The 14,986-nt window shown below is 48.9% G+C and overlaps 1 long non-coding RNA gene across 1 annotated transcript; it reads right to left on the bottom strand.

Moving 5' to 3' along the window:
- Positions 1–8,568: 8,568 nt before the first annotated feature.
- Positions 8,569–13,995, bottom strand: LOC134553009 (uncharacterized). The gene is made up of 5 exons (XR_010081009.1): positions 13,906–13,995; positions 12,720–12,800; positions 11,564–11,963; positions 10,559–10,637; positions 8,569–9,063 (listed from the first exon to the last, which is right to left on the bottom strand). It is a non-coding gene; the product is annotated as an uncharacterized LOC134553009 (long non-coding RNA).
- Positions 13,996–14,986: the final 991 nt, after the last annotated feature.

The following is a 14,986-nucleotide window of genomic DNA, read 5'->3' as shown; positions in this document are numbered from 1 at the left end:
TCCTTATTAAGAGTATACATAAACTGAATCCTCTCTCTTGACTAAATCTGGTGGCAGGGCTTGCAGGCTGTGATGGAGCTGCTTTGTGCAGATGTTCAGTTTTCCCTCTCAGGGACACCTCCTAGGAGCCTGTGACTGCTTCCAAACAGATACTGTGAACATTAATGAACTGCTCAGCCCAGACATGGATGGAAGTAACTCCCTGATGCCAACAAGAAGGTGGCAGCTCTAGGGGAAGGAGGAAGCACTTGGGGAGGAAAATGACACAGTAAACTGCTGTGCTGGAACACAAACTGGGAAAGGGCAGGGGGAACAAAATAAGTTTTAAGTGCTGACTGCAGCTGGGCTGTGAACTCCCAGCCTGGTCTCTGAAATGCTGAAGTTCAGGTGAAGAATTGTTTTCCCCACCCAGCATTTTACTGGGGAATACAGCAGCACACCAGAGCTGCCCTGGGAGGGGTCAGGCACCTCGGCCAGGGGCAGCTCAGTCCAGAGCCTGGAACACAGGCACATGGAAGAGTGTCACTCACTGTTCTGTTCCTTCTGCCTCACTGAGAGCTGGCTTGCTCAGGGGAGATTTTTTTCCCACTCCTGTTAATGAAATTGCTCAGGGAAGTGGAAGGAAGGAGCTGTCTCTGAGCTCCCCAATGCAGTGTAACATGCTGAATTCAGCACCAGAAACATGGCATTAGTGCAGCACTGTCTCTACAGAGTCACCTGTGTTCTGGTTGGTTTGGGATGGATTAATGCTCCCAGAGCCAGGCTCCAAAACTAATTTCTAGCAATAGGATTTGCTAAAACACAAACTAGAGTCTCCCAGAAAGGACCTGGAAGGTTTTAGTAAGAACTGAAGGACTCAAACCCTCCTCAAGTTTTGGCACTCGACTTGAACCCAGGATTGACAGAAACCCACAATCCCCAGGGCCAGATTTACAGCTGGTTTAGCAGCTCCCATTGTCAGCAGCCCAGGAGGGCAGAGCAGCTTAATTAATACCCATCACTCCTGCAGCACAGGCAGCCTTGCCAAGCTCACGCTGACCCGGGGCCGCTGCTTGGCGCACACAGCCCGGGCCGTGGCAGGGAGTGCGTGGGCAGACGTCAGAGCCCTCCTTTCCAGCTGTACCCGTGTCTGATCTCTCAGCCGGGCAGTTTCCTACACGGGGAGCTTGAAGAGCAGGAACACAATCTCAGGCAAGGGCCACAGAGAGAGCATGGGCAGGGAAGAACAGGGAGAAGGACACAGAGGCACAGACAGCAGCTCCCGGGAGCTGCCTGTCAGGAGGAGGGAGAGCAGCAGCATTGATTTCTGGAAGCATCCGCAGTGTCGAGCGTAAACAGCCAAGCCGAGTAAAATCACTGCCATGAAATAAGCTCAAATCAATGTCTCCAGCAATTTTATAGACAGGAAATTTTCTTCTTCTGAGATGCGAGCAGAAGCAAGAGGAGCATAATGTTATCACCACCAAAAAGGGACAAACTTCGTTAGTCAGCTGCAGCACAGTGAGGTGGAAAAGAAATGCACCAAAAAGTATCACTCACTGGACACTGTGCAGTGCAAAAATAGAGGCACTTCTGCAGATGTGTGTTCAGGCCTTGCCCAGAGCTCCCCAACACAACACTGACAGCAGCACAGGCTGGAGGGCTCTCAGGGACACCCAGGGAAGCCTGGGCAGCCTTGCAAATCCCTTCCCAGCTGCTTTGGGCAGGCACTGGCTTCACTGAGTTTTGCAATATTTTATCAGTATCTGTCACTGCAAAGACAGGGGTGCAGCCAAAGCACTGCCCTGAGCACCTTTCTGGGTGGGTATTTTACATCTGGACTTTCAGGTTTGCCCCATTCCATGTTTCCCTGGGGCATCCTTTCTCAGCTGGCCCCACACAAGGCACACTTGGTGAGCAGAAGAGGTTGTGACCTCCTGAAGGACTGCCAGGAGCCTCCAGTGACAGGAGCCTCCAGTGACAGGCCATGGGGCACACAGCTGTCTGCCCTGTGTTTGGGGTGCATGGCCAGAGCCAACCCTGCTTTCTGCAGTAGCTGATCCACACCAGCATCTCTCCACCCGTCCCTCCTTTCTGCTGCTTCACAGCACACCCCCAGCAGAGCCAGGGTAGCCTGGGTTCCTCAGTGATGCAATATGCACCTCAAAGTCAATTCCAGTTCTATGTTTTAAGCAAATGAATCCCTCTCCTGCTTTCTTCCCATCACTTCCAATCACTCGCACTGTGAGTGCTGTGAACGCCTCAATTCCTCCTCACTCTTCATTCTTCCAATTTATTTTTTGCCTTCCTCTCAGGCTGGAAAATGGATTTCTGTCCATTTTGTTGTCTCAGAGAGTGTTGGCACTGTGGTGCCAGCAAAGACTTTTTAAATAAAGACAGCTAATTCTATTTGACTGAAGGATAGCCACACAGACTCAAAGTCATGTTTCTGCCTTGCCTGAGGTTTGGGGAAGCTTTACTTTACAAAAAGAAAAGCAGTATTGAGTGAAATTGTCCTTGATAGTCTCCATTAATCCCTGGGAAGAATTAGCAGCAGCTTTATATTACATTCATACATCTTCTAGAAATAAAGTTTTCAGGCTTTCTGTCTTATTCACAGCTTTTAATAGAGACTTGACATGGTCTCTTTGGACACATCATCAGCACAGGTGGCAGAATTAGTGCCCTGCTTTGTCCGGATGCTCCTCAGGGGATAAATTACAGCCCTGCAGGCAGGCAGGGTTTGGAGTCAGCGTTATGGAAATAAATGCTTATATCCAGGAAGACACCGACTGCTCTAAAGAAATTGCAGCTGAAACCAGAGAGTGAGTTCATGTTAAACAAACCTTGCTGATGAGTTAATTAGCCTGATGAGCATGGATGAGATGTAACTCACCCAGGTGCCATTTGCCTTCCATCAGTTTGGTGATGGTGTGTCGATCCTGTCTCGGGGCAGAAGCATCAAAACAACAGATGTGGTTCTGAAAGGATTCAAAAAGGCATTAAAGGACAAAGAGGCATTGAAATCCCGAGCAGGCTGGAGGGCAGAGAACAGGGTCACACGGAACAGGTAGGCGGCTGTCCTGCCTCTGACCCCGGGGCTCAGCAGCCCAGTTCACACCTGAAACTGGTGCTGGTGTTTGTGAGCACCCATCTCGTGTCCTGTGCACCGAGGAGAGGCCACATCCTCGCTGGGTGCCCATGCTTCACACTGGAGAGCCATTCCAGTGCACAAGACGGGCGAAGACCTCGGCCCGCAGAGGGGGAAGGCAGGAACGGGATGAGGAGCAGCGGAGCCGAGCAGGGGCTGCACGGGCCCAGAGCCAACCTGGGGACAGCCCTGCAGGGTTCTGCCCGCGGGCTGCTGAAACACACCCGTGTAGCGCAGAGGAGCGCCAGGGAGAGGCCGCGGAGCACACTCCGGGAGGAGGGAGAGCGGCCCGGACACCCTGCGCGGGGCCGGAACCCGCGGGACTCGAACCCGCGGCCCGCGGGGTTCAGGGCGGCTCCCTGGGGCTGTAGCGCCCCCTGCCGGCGGCGAGCGGCCCCGCGGGGCGGGGAGCGGCGGGACCGGGCAGCGACCCCCGCCAGCCCCCGGTGACCGAGGGAGGGGGCCCGGGGACGTGCAGGGCGGCAGGAGGGTGTGGATGGAACGCTGGGGTTTAGGGCTGGAACGTAAAATGCACCGGTTGGGAAAGTTCCGCAGAAAAAGGTTCACGAAGGGGATAAAGCTCCTTAAAGCGACTCCCAGTGCGGGCAGATCGATTCCTGTGCACCAAACGCAATGAAGACAAAATAGAGAGAGACCATGTAACTCCCCTTTCACTTAGAAGAGCTATTTGACATCGACCTGACACATGGCAAGGAGTGCAACGCCAGCCATGAGCACAGACACAGCCCAGAGGCGTGGGGCACATGTCAGATAACTCCCACTACAGCATCACAGATACACAGAGTGATGGGAACAGACATTGCAGCAGGGCCTGCTCCCTAAAAGAGGGAAGAGTTAGACTAGAGATAAGGATGAAGATTTTTATGATGAGGCTGGTAGGTCGCTGGCACAGGTTAGAAGTTGTGGCTGCCCCATCCCTGGAAGTGCTCAAGGTCAGGTTGGAGCAACCTGGTCTAGTGGAAGATGTCCCTGCCCATGGCAGGGGGGTTGGACTAGATGATTTTGGAAGGTCCCTTTCAACCTAAACCATTCTATGATTCCAAGTTACAAAAACAATGTGGCTCAAGGATGATTTCACTCACACAGTAAAAGCAAAACTTTGATAGCACAGACTGGTCTGTTAAAAACATCCATGAAGAAGCTCCACAGCAGAGCTCCCCACATGCACACAGGGACACACTCATTGGCACAGCCATGCCAAAGGTCCCAGCCACCCCACATTCTATGGGAAAGAACCATGTGTGCCTCAGCTGCACAGCAGCAAGGAAGGGGTCATGGTTCAAAACTCACTGCAATACTAATTAAAACCTAAATAAGCTTCCACAATTGCTTTTAGCATCCCATCACTGAGCAAGAAACACCCTTTGTAAACATTTGGGGGCACAGGTGCTTGCTTACAACTGGAATTTGTGTGTGAAAACCCCACATGCCCCACCAAGGTGCTTCAGCTGGATCACCCTGATACGCAGACACTGAACCACAGCGTGCAGCCCTCCAAACTGTCTTCAACACGAAGAGCAGGATTTTTCACGGCATCACCAGGATCTGGTAATTTCCAACAGCCTCTCCTGACTGCAGATGCTCAGACTGTAAATAATCACTACAGTGATATTTTCTCGCCCGAGGCAGCCGCTCCCCGGCCTGCCTCCGAGATAAGGCTGGGGAGCTTCACAGGGTTCGGGCGCTTTGAGTGGAATCTTCTCAACATCAAAGTCCCAGTAGGGTTTTTAGTGAGGCTTTAGAACCGAGTTAAGGATTTTTAATGTGCCATACAGCACCCAGCATCAAAGGGACAGCGTCTGCAGGGGCCTGCTGTTAACAAAGTCACTGATAGCACAGGAATACGGCTGAACTAAACAGCTCCATCACCACTATTTTGAGCAACTTTTATGTACAGGAGATGAGCACTCTAGAGGTTTACTCGAAGCAGAGAGTCCGAATAAAAAACCTGACTCCCTTATATGCCATGTGGAATTAGTCAGATGGAAATGGGGAGCTGGGAATCTTTGAGCTGGTGCCATGCAGCTCAGTATAAATATTCTCATTGAATTATGACACTTTGCAGGCCTCACACACGGAATCAAGGTCATTGGCAGCAGCTGGCAGGAGAGCTCTGCTCGTCCAGCTTTGCTATTTCAGGATGCAATTGTTTTTTCTCTTCCAGCAGAAGTTATTGTAAGCAGGGGCTCACTGGGCTGTCAGAGGAGGGGTGTGTTCAACATGGCCATGGGCAGCAGGAGCATTGCTGCACGTGAAATATGCTGCATGTGAAACTCTGGTAACACCAGCACCCCGCAAATCCTTCCCTCCTGTTGTCCATTTCTTCCCAGGAGCCACGAGCATCCTGTCACTCACCCTGGATTCCCCACGTGCCTCTGGCACAGGGTTCTCCAGAGCACTGGTGAAGAGGCTCTTGAGGAAAGCCAGGACTGAGGGGTGACGGTGCTGCCTGGACCGAGTGTCAGTGACAGCAAGGGCAGCACTGCACCTCCATGCCAGTGAAAGGCACGGGTTTGGCAGCCAGACACAGCTCACACACAGGAATCCAGCCCTGCTCCTGCACTGTGAGCTGGAACACTCTCAGAAACGCAAGCTGTTTTTCTGGGAGCTGGAGCAAATACACGTTTTCCATCGGTTGCCTCTGTTTTTTTAGAGAATAAGTAAGACAAGCAAGGGCAAAGCAACACCCTGTGGCAGAGCAGGATCCAAGGCTCCCCTCTGCAGCATTCCACACCAAACAAAGGTGAAACACCTTTGCCTCACCCAAGTGAGTGGGCAAACACCGTGGCAGTGGCTGTTTGTCCCGCTGCAATACAATGGCAATTTCAGAGCGAAAAGTTTCTCACTGGTTTTCACCAAGCTCTTATGTGAGGAGGAAATAAGACATCCTGAGAGTGATTTTTTAAATTATTTTTAAAGTAACAGTCTCCAGCATCTTTTCAGATCAGCAGGAACCATCCCTACAGATTTCGTGGCCCCATTAGTGAGCATGACACTGATTGCCTCTGTGCAAAGCAGCAGGTCTGAATTCAGAGGCTTTGGACAGCCCCTCCCCAGCCCTCCTGCTTGGCCAGCAGCTCATATCTGCTGTGCACCACGGCTGGGCAGTTCCAGGGCTCCCGGCTGCCACTCAGCTGAGAAAATCAAACTAATATTATTAAGTTAACGCCAGCCCTGGGTGCCTCCACCAGCGATCAAAGCCACCTTCGGCTTCACCGACACGCAGCGACTTGTAAAAGGCTGAGCTGAAACGGTATTTCACGGCTTGAATTGCTTCAAATCCCCCAGGAACAAGTGTCAGGGCTTTCAATAGCTATAGTGCTAATAATAAAACAAGGACCTCTTCCAGTATCACAGCACCAACAGTAGTTATTTCTCTCTCAAAGCTTTGATTTCTAAAACCTTTCTTACATTCAGCTTGACATCAAAACACCCATCTCATTCACTCAGGCTGTCACAGGAGAGTTGTGTGCTGCTATTAGAAATAGCCCTGAGGTGAATTAAGAACAGTCTGTAATGATGTTCCACTACAGCAACTTTATTTCTACCAAACCAAATAAATGAGCAATATTTTATCTGATGTGCCTTGGCTCAGCAGAGAACGGCAGCTGCTCCCCTTATGATTTATTGAATGGATGTTTTCTAAATATCCAGAGCTGGTCTCTGAAGCCAGCCACGAAAACTCCCATTCCTACCAGCCCAGCAGAGATAGGAGAGGGACTGACAAGTTCTGGATAGTGGCAAGTTTGGATGTGAACTATTTTATTTGCGATTTTATACCTATAAACAAAATGCACAAACTAGAAGTTGTATTAAAAAAATCTATAAATATTGATGTTCAGCAGCTGGCAGCAGATACAGGGCACAGACAAAGCTCTTCCTATACAGCTGCAGAAGCAACAGAGTCCAGCACAGTCAGGGGAGTTTGGGGTGTTTTGGGTGCTGCCAGGAGACTGGGATGGGGGAAAGGAAAGGGTGGAGGGGCCATGGGAAGATGGAATGTCTTTAGGAGTGGTACAGGCAGTACATTCCAGCACTGCAGACACCCCAGGGTACTGTGGGTCCCTGCTCCCATCACCCCAGAACCACGGTGAGGTGAGCAGGGAGAGAAGCAAAACAAAACAATCAGAGAGGCAGCAGCCCTCCAGCAAACAGGACTGCATCAGACACAGCTGAAGTGGGATTTGGGGCTTCTGGAAAACTGGCAGGAGGAAATGGATGCTCACATCAGTGACTAAAACATGGGATATTCTGCCAGAGGACATCTCCTAAGCCAAGAAGTTGATGAGATGCAAAACAGGTCTGGACATTCACACGAACACGAAGGACACAGGGAGGCATTGCAGGAGCAGCAACACATTTCATGGGTATCACACTTCATGGATATCACACTTCAGTGGGCTCTGGCTCCCAGAGACTGACATCAGAGCAGGGAGGGGGGCAGGTGGGTGTTTCAACACACTGCAAAGTGCTGGTGCCTCTGAAGGGCCTGACAGCAAGAGCTGCCAGCAGGGAGTCACAGTCCCGAGGGACAGGGATAATCCATTCAGGGTGTTTTAATTCTTTTAATGCCAGAGCAAAGGGAAAGATGATAGGGCAGAGCAAAATCCTAACCAGGCAGCAAGTGCCCAGTGTGGGCATCGCTGGGATTTCTGCCCTGAGAGAGGAAAAATGCCCCAGTATTTACAGCCTGAGGAATGCCAAGCACTTCATTCCACACACTGGCTGAATGTTTGCTCCAGAAGCAGAACCAGGAGCAGTGGTCTCCAGGGATGAGGGAGTGAAGGGCCTCCAGACCATACTGGGAAGACACCAGTTCCAGGAGTTCCCATCTGTGGAATTGCTGATTAAACACACTCAGGCTAGGGGAAAGCTCCAGAGCACTGCTTTGTTGGTGTTAGTCAGCACATCAGTCCTGTCTGATGAAACGGGGAAGCCTTAAGGGAAAACAGCTTAAAACCTTCACAAAAAGCTCACAAAGGCTTGTCCTGATGCCAGTTCAAGTCCCTGTCAGCAGATTCCCAAACCAAAGCTGCCTTTGATGCCAGCTGGGCACACATTCCCCACAATATTTCACTCAAAGGCTATAAAAACAACAACAGAAAGAATTTCTCTGATACTTTGCCCTTGACTAATGTGCACTTACTGAAATAAATAACCACCTGGTCTTGCCATTGAAGAGCAGCACAAACATTGCCACAAGCAGATTATTGACCAGAAATACAGAAGCCAAGTTATAAACAGGTTCGTAATTCAATAAACAGAACTGTAAAGCATTTCCAAACAGACCATACAAACCTCACTCTACCTGCCTCCAACAAAGGAAGTCAAATATCTATTTATGAGATTCTAACTCCCTATTTTCTATGCCATTCAGCACAGAGAAGAAAAAAGAATCAAGATAAAGAGAGGGCATATTTTAGCTGTACAGGATTTATTCATTCAATTTACATTTGAATCAATTATCCAGGCAAAGCTCGAACACTGCCAACGTGATTCAGGTGGCTGAACACACATCATAAATAGTGCAGCATTCAAGTCATATAATCCGTGCCTGCCGTTCCTGGATCGCTCCATAAGCAGGAAGAATATCCCGACTCACAGCGTGCCATTATTTCCAACTAGGAATGTGCTTGGCTGCAGCTTGGAACGGAGCCTCTGGAACCTCTCAGACAAAGCCCTGGCTAACATCCAGCCCGGTGGATTAGGGATAAACCCCTGGAAGGCTGGGCTGGACATTTGTCACTTCAGGAGAGCTGAGGTCACCGATGGCTCCTGCGGTGGGAGAGCCCCTCGGTCCTGCTGTGCACACAGAAAATGACACAGAGCTGCCTCTTGCAGGCTGTGGCAGCTCACACTCCACCTCAGGATTCCTTTTTTCTAGCTGTAGTCATGGCACACAATGCATCTCTCTGAGAAAAACAGATGAGAAAACTCAACTCATTTCACAAGCAGAGAGCAGAGCCTCTCCTCTGCTCGGCTTTTCTCCAGCAGAACATTTCTGCCCTGCAATAGAGGTTAGCTTTGCACAAACGCAAGAAGGGAGACAAAGAATTATGAAGCCATGTATCCCATTAGCATCCAAATGCAGCTGTGGAGGCAAGGGGTTTTTCTGGAGATAAGGTGTTTTTGAAACATTACTAGGAGGAGGAAAAATTTCTTTTATGAAACACATTTTTCACAGATCTGAAATCCACTGTGCATTATAAAACTGAATTTGTTGCTGTTGTTTTTATTTTACAGCATTAATCACCAAAGGCTTGCTTAGGTGGGCAGGAAAAATCCATTTCCCATTGTATTAACTTCAAACAATTTAAGAAGCCTTTCAAGGCCCACGTAAGTGCAAGTAAACACTCCCAGGTCTGGCTGGTCCTGCACTGGCTGCACAGTTCTGAGTGCTGGGATCTTTCCACCTTTGAGATTCTGTGAATTAACACACAAAAAGACTTCATTCATTGGGCCTCCCCCAGTCTCACATTAATTGTTCATGAGAAGAAGTGCACCGGGTAAAGGGAAGAGCCAGAAAGGTTCACTGAAGATATTGAACACAATTCTCTTGTATTTGCTGAAGCAGATGTGCAGTTACAACATAGAACTGTTACCCCAGTGACGACAGACTGCCTTTAGTCAATTCTTAGTAAAATTATCTTATTTCAGTGTGGAGAAACAGATGGATTTGGTGCATCATCTGGAGATAAACAGAGCCGGGTCAGGTGTAGGCAGAAACACACATCAGAGCTTTGGAATTTTACTGCTCACTCCCCCAGACAACTACATTTTCATACAATATACATAAACATTGTTTTGGCACATGAACAGCACAGCCTTAGAGCCAAACTGCTGGTTGTGTATATGCAAGGTTCCTAATGCCCAGCTTGACTTTTAGGAATCAACACAAATACGATATGCAATTGCTCCAGCAAAGAACAGGCACTTGGGCCGCTCTAAAACGGGAATTTTAAAAAGTAAAACAATAAAAACCAACCAAAACAAAACAAAAACAACAAAAAAACCGCACAACTCTCTTGGCTTGTATAATTTCAATTTTGTATAAGGAGCAATCAAGGAAAAAAACATCCCTGTGGACTTGCAATTGATTTCCAGAACAAAAGCTCCCAAGGGATCTTGAAGGAGGTTCATCTGAAAAACAAAAGATGACCTTCCAGGCCAGTCACAAGAACACATGGCTGCAATCCTCCCCCCGTCATCCAGCAGGAAGGAGAGATGTGCTTTGCACATCATTGCCACGTTAGCAGGAGCTGGTGTGAAAGCGGTTCTGGCATTGTCACAGCTTTGTCCCCCGCCTGCCCCAGCCTCTGGGAGCGGCTCTCACACAGCTGCTCGCAGAAAATGTCAGAAAATGTTGTGAAACTCCATCCCCACGACAGACACTGAGCTCACACTTACCTCCCCAGGCATTCCGGAGCAGTAATTATGGGTGGCTTGGGCACACACATGCTTTCCCCTTTCTGAAACGCAATTACAGCTGCAGAGAAACAGGAGGAGATTTATGGAGGGAACACCAGAGGAATCAATATATCAGCCCAGGTGGAAGACCATGATTTTGAGCTGCTGCTGAACTACACTAAACCACCTAAATTAACTTAATTAGGTGTCAAAACAAGTTTACTTGATATATATAGGAGATATTTGTGTAAAAAACCTCTCAGTCCAGTTTAAAAAAGCAGGCTTGGCTCTCAATCAACCTAACTCCTCCAATCAACTTTTAAAGACTGCATGTACCATGAGACACAGACATTTTATGGCTCGTCTCAAAGTTATATTTAGATAACAGCAATTTACAGCAAAATCAAATCAGAAATATCAGCCAACTGGATCAAGAGGAAATAAGGAAGCAGTCTAGGATGAATGCTAACCTCTACATGCCTAAACTTAAATACTGCCACAATTAGCTGTTCATGTATCTGGATGGTGACAGCCACTACGGAAGACACTTTATGTATATACGTGTATATATAAATAAATAAAGGATGTAGTCCATTCCTTCTCCCTTTTCCATAAGTTTTTCACTTTAGGGCAGCATTTCAAAGCACAGTAACTTGTTTAAACAATTGATGAACTCTCCACCATGGTACACTCTGTCCTGAAGCTGGTGATGGGTGTGAGTGCAGCTGGAGCAGGCACATTGCCAATCCCACAGCGTTTCAGCCCAGAACAAACACCCCAGAGGTCAGGAAAGCACCAGGGCACCTCCCCAGCATCACCAGGGACACAAAGACACCTGAAAAGAAGCATCGTTTACAATTTCTGTGGTACAGCAGCTCCTATGTCCAATGGAGAAGCAGCTGGAAACATGAGAACGTTATTGCATTTCAGGCTCACAGATTTAAGCTTAAGTCAGGGAGAAACCCAGGCCTAATTGTTTTCCTTTTAGTAGTGGCAGGGGCTCACCTGTGCTGTCACACAGGGTTTCAGAGAGGCAGATACTCATTAGCAGTGCAGGCAGAGCAGAGATGTGCTGCTGCAGGGCTGGGGCACAGAGGGTGACACCTGCTCAGACACAGGCTGCCCGGGAGGGTTCAGGCTGTGAGACACCCACAGCTCCACAGGGACCCTCCTGACACAGCCCTGGACATTCCCACAGCCAGGGACAAACAGGGTCCTGCCCTCTTTCAGCAGAGGCTTTGTAAAAGGTGTCTCAGGAGCTCCAGGGCTGCATCACGGAGCTGAGTGAGAAAAATCCCTCTTCTCCTGCTCATGGCTCCAGGGAATGTCGTCAGAAGGGAGCTGTGCCTTGGCTTGTAACTTAAACGGGACGTGGATGCTGCCACACTTGCACCAACACCGCTGCCTGCAGACAAAGAGAAATGTCTGTGGGACAAACCAAACCATTAGCAGGCAAGAGCAGTTAGAGAACTCTTCAGGAGACGATCAGAACCCAATTCAGAGTTTTAAAGTGCTGCCTCAGGAGAGGGCAGCCCCAGCAAGCAGAAGGACCCTGCTCCTCTCCCCCGAGCAGGGAACACACAAAGCACACCAGGATCTCTCACAGCCAAAAGTCTGGTCCAAATCCTTGCCCAGAGCCTGCTGCTGGATCCAGGGAGATCCCAGCTGCCAGCCTCATCTCCAGCACTGCCAGGGTGTGTTCCCTAAGGTCCTGTACCACAGCTGGATCCCAGCTTTCCTCTAGAATAACCCACCCAGCATCTGTGATTTCAGGGACTGAAATAGTTTACAAGGCTGCTCTGAGCTGCTATTTGAAACACACATTTAAGTAACATGGGTCTCTATTTTTACTTCACACGCTCCAGTCTGTACAGGGAACACTCCCTTATGGAGGGAGAAAGCCAGAGGTCCTTCCCTGAGACACCTACTCCAAAATCCAGCTCTGGCAGGAGCTGCTCACAGAGCAGCCACCCAACTGACACTGGGTGTGCCTTGTAAAACCCAACCCACCACGCTCCTCTGTGCAGGTGTTACATCATGTGCTGTTATGATTCTCAACTCCCCAAGTCGTGAGGGACAGATCTTTATGTACAAAACATTCATAATAATGTAATTACCATTAGAGGATATTACAGACCCCACCCTGTTGCTTTATTCTTACCTCTAAGGATGAGAAGAATGTGTTTAGTGCTGGGAAGATGAGTGATAAGATCTGGACACAAACAGCTCCACAGTGCAAAAGCTGAGGAACATTAAAAGATCAGGAAAACGCCCTAAAATGTTAGGAAAAGTAGAATACAAGGCCTGTGAACTAATGCACCTTCCCAGAGGCACCTCTTGGGCCCCACTTTCTCCAGGCAAAGGCCAAGGTCACCTGCAGACCTCCCCAGCTGCACCACCAAGCCAAAGTCCTGTCCTCTCCCACTAGAATGAGCCCATAAACATGAATTAATAAAAAGCCAAAGCACAGTACACAGCATGGTTCCACCACTGGCGTTTACCTTTGTGTTCAACACAAGTAAAGCTCAATAAAGCTCAGGCTTAGATTAGAGAAAGCAACATGAATTTCTTGTTAAAAGCATTTACAGGCATCCCTTTATTTCCTCACAACTGTACAGATGACTCAGGCTCCCAGGGTGACCCTCTGCCCCCCAAAAGCTGCTCCTCTGTGCCTTGCTGAGGGAGCTGCTCCCCCTTCCCCTGCACTGCCCCTTTTTAAGCTGCAATCCAAACCTTGCTGGTGCTCACAGAAATGATGAAGTGGAAGCTGATGCATGTTTAAGCTTTCCTAATTGTCCCCCACGGTCTAGTAAGTATAATTACCAAATAATGCCTGGGAACACGACTGCGTCCTTGGCAATTAGGGTGATGGCACAGAAGGGCCACCAGCCCTGCCAGCCTCTCCTGCTGCAGGTTCCTGGTCATCCCAAAGCCTCAGCATCCCACAGGCATTAGAAGAACAGCACCCAACATTCCACCTTCCTCTAACCAGAGCAGCTGCTCGGGATTTTAGGCCATAAAAAGAACAAACTGCCAGCATTCGAAGGATCAAGTGCTCAGAGGAAGGATGATGAGCCTGTACAAATGGTTTATTTGCACTTCACGCCAGCTGCTCCCCTGTACAAATTCGTCTGGCCAGGTCTGCTCCCCACGGCCCTGAGTTTCACCTGGGAGTCTCATCCCTCACATCCTGCTCCAGAGCAGTGCCATGAGATGGAGCTGTGGCAGACAACCACCCTCAACACCCACAGAACCAAAATGAAGAAGGGCACAAAGCCAGAGAGGACTGCAGAGGAGATGTTTTAGCCACTGATAAAAATAACAAAGCTCGCACGTCCTTTTCTTACTCTCAGATCTCTGCTCTTTCCAGCAATCCTGTACCTGCCCTCAAGAGAATTCCTTCTCAGACAAGAGGCAGTGTCATGTCTGCACAGTTCGTCAGCTCTGAGCAACCTGCTCAGCCAGTTCTCAACGAGTTTTGTTTTTAAATTATCTATTTTGAGAAATGTCTCTTCTTTCACTGGGAGGACGGAACACCCACACCAGGCACCCGAAAACCCTGCCAGGAACGGGCAAGGCTGCAGTGGCTCCTGCCCAATGCTGCAGTCTGGGAATACTCTGCTGGTGATGGGAGCTCCAGAAACCTGCCCCACCTGCAGCCTGGGCTCAGCAGCCAGCTCAGGGTACATTCACCAACAGCTGCAATTACTGTAAATGTGAAAATTGGCTCCAAGTATTCCTGGTCAAAAATGATCATGTGAGCTGCTGAGAATTACAGCATTTTCACACTGATTTTAACTGCATTTTGGCCAGTCTGAAGTTAATTTTTATTTGCTATAACTCCAAAATGTGTTTGCCTCTAAATTGAGGCTGAACCCAGATTTGTTTGCTCATGAGCACAGATCTTGCAACATCTTAGGAGATCAAAAGCTAGAGGCCAAAATAACTCTTCAGCAACAAAGCAATTAAAAATAAGCAGAGATAAATAGTTATGTATTTCTTTTTTAAAAAACCTACTATAAGGTCTGCCAGGGACCCTTAAGGGCCTCGGGCTGCTCTGCCCCTGCCTTGCTTCAGCTCTTGCAGTGTCTGCACAAGCCCTGGACCTGCTGGCACCTCAGCTGGGCTCCAGTCCTGCTCCTGAAGTCCCAAAACAGACCAAAGACCACAATTTGGTAGGAGCCAGGCATCCTCCCACACTTTCAAATAAGAATATAGCAGTACAAACAAATCCCAAGTTAATTATAAACCTGGTCATAGCAGCTAAGAAAACACTGGAAGGTAAATATCTGCTCAGGTGAGATAATTCTGCCACAGGACCAATGTCCTGCTCCACAAAAAACCAGCTCCTATTAACAGGTGAGTATTCCATGGGGATGTACCTGCCTCTCTTCCCAGGAGCTTCCACCCCCTGACATCACAGCTGCT

The sequence above is a fragment of the Prinia subflava genome, chromosome 8 (assembly GCF_021018805.1).
Source record: "Prinia subflava isolate CZ2003 ecotype Zambia chromosome 8, Cam_Psub_1.2, whole genome shotgun sequence".
Taxonomy (NCBI): Eukaryota; Metazoa; Chordata; class Aves; order Passeriformes; family Cisticolidae; genus Prinia; species Prinia subflava.
This window is presented reverse-complemented; position numbering and strand designations above follow the sequence as displayed.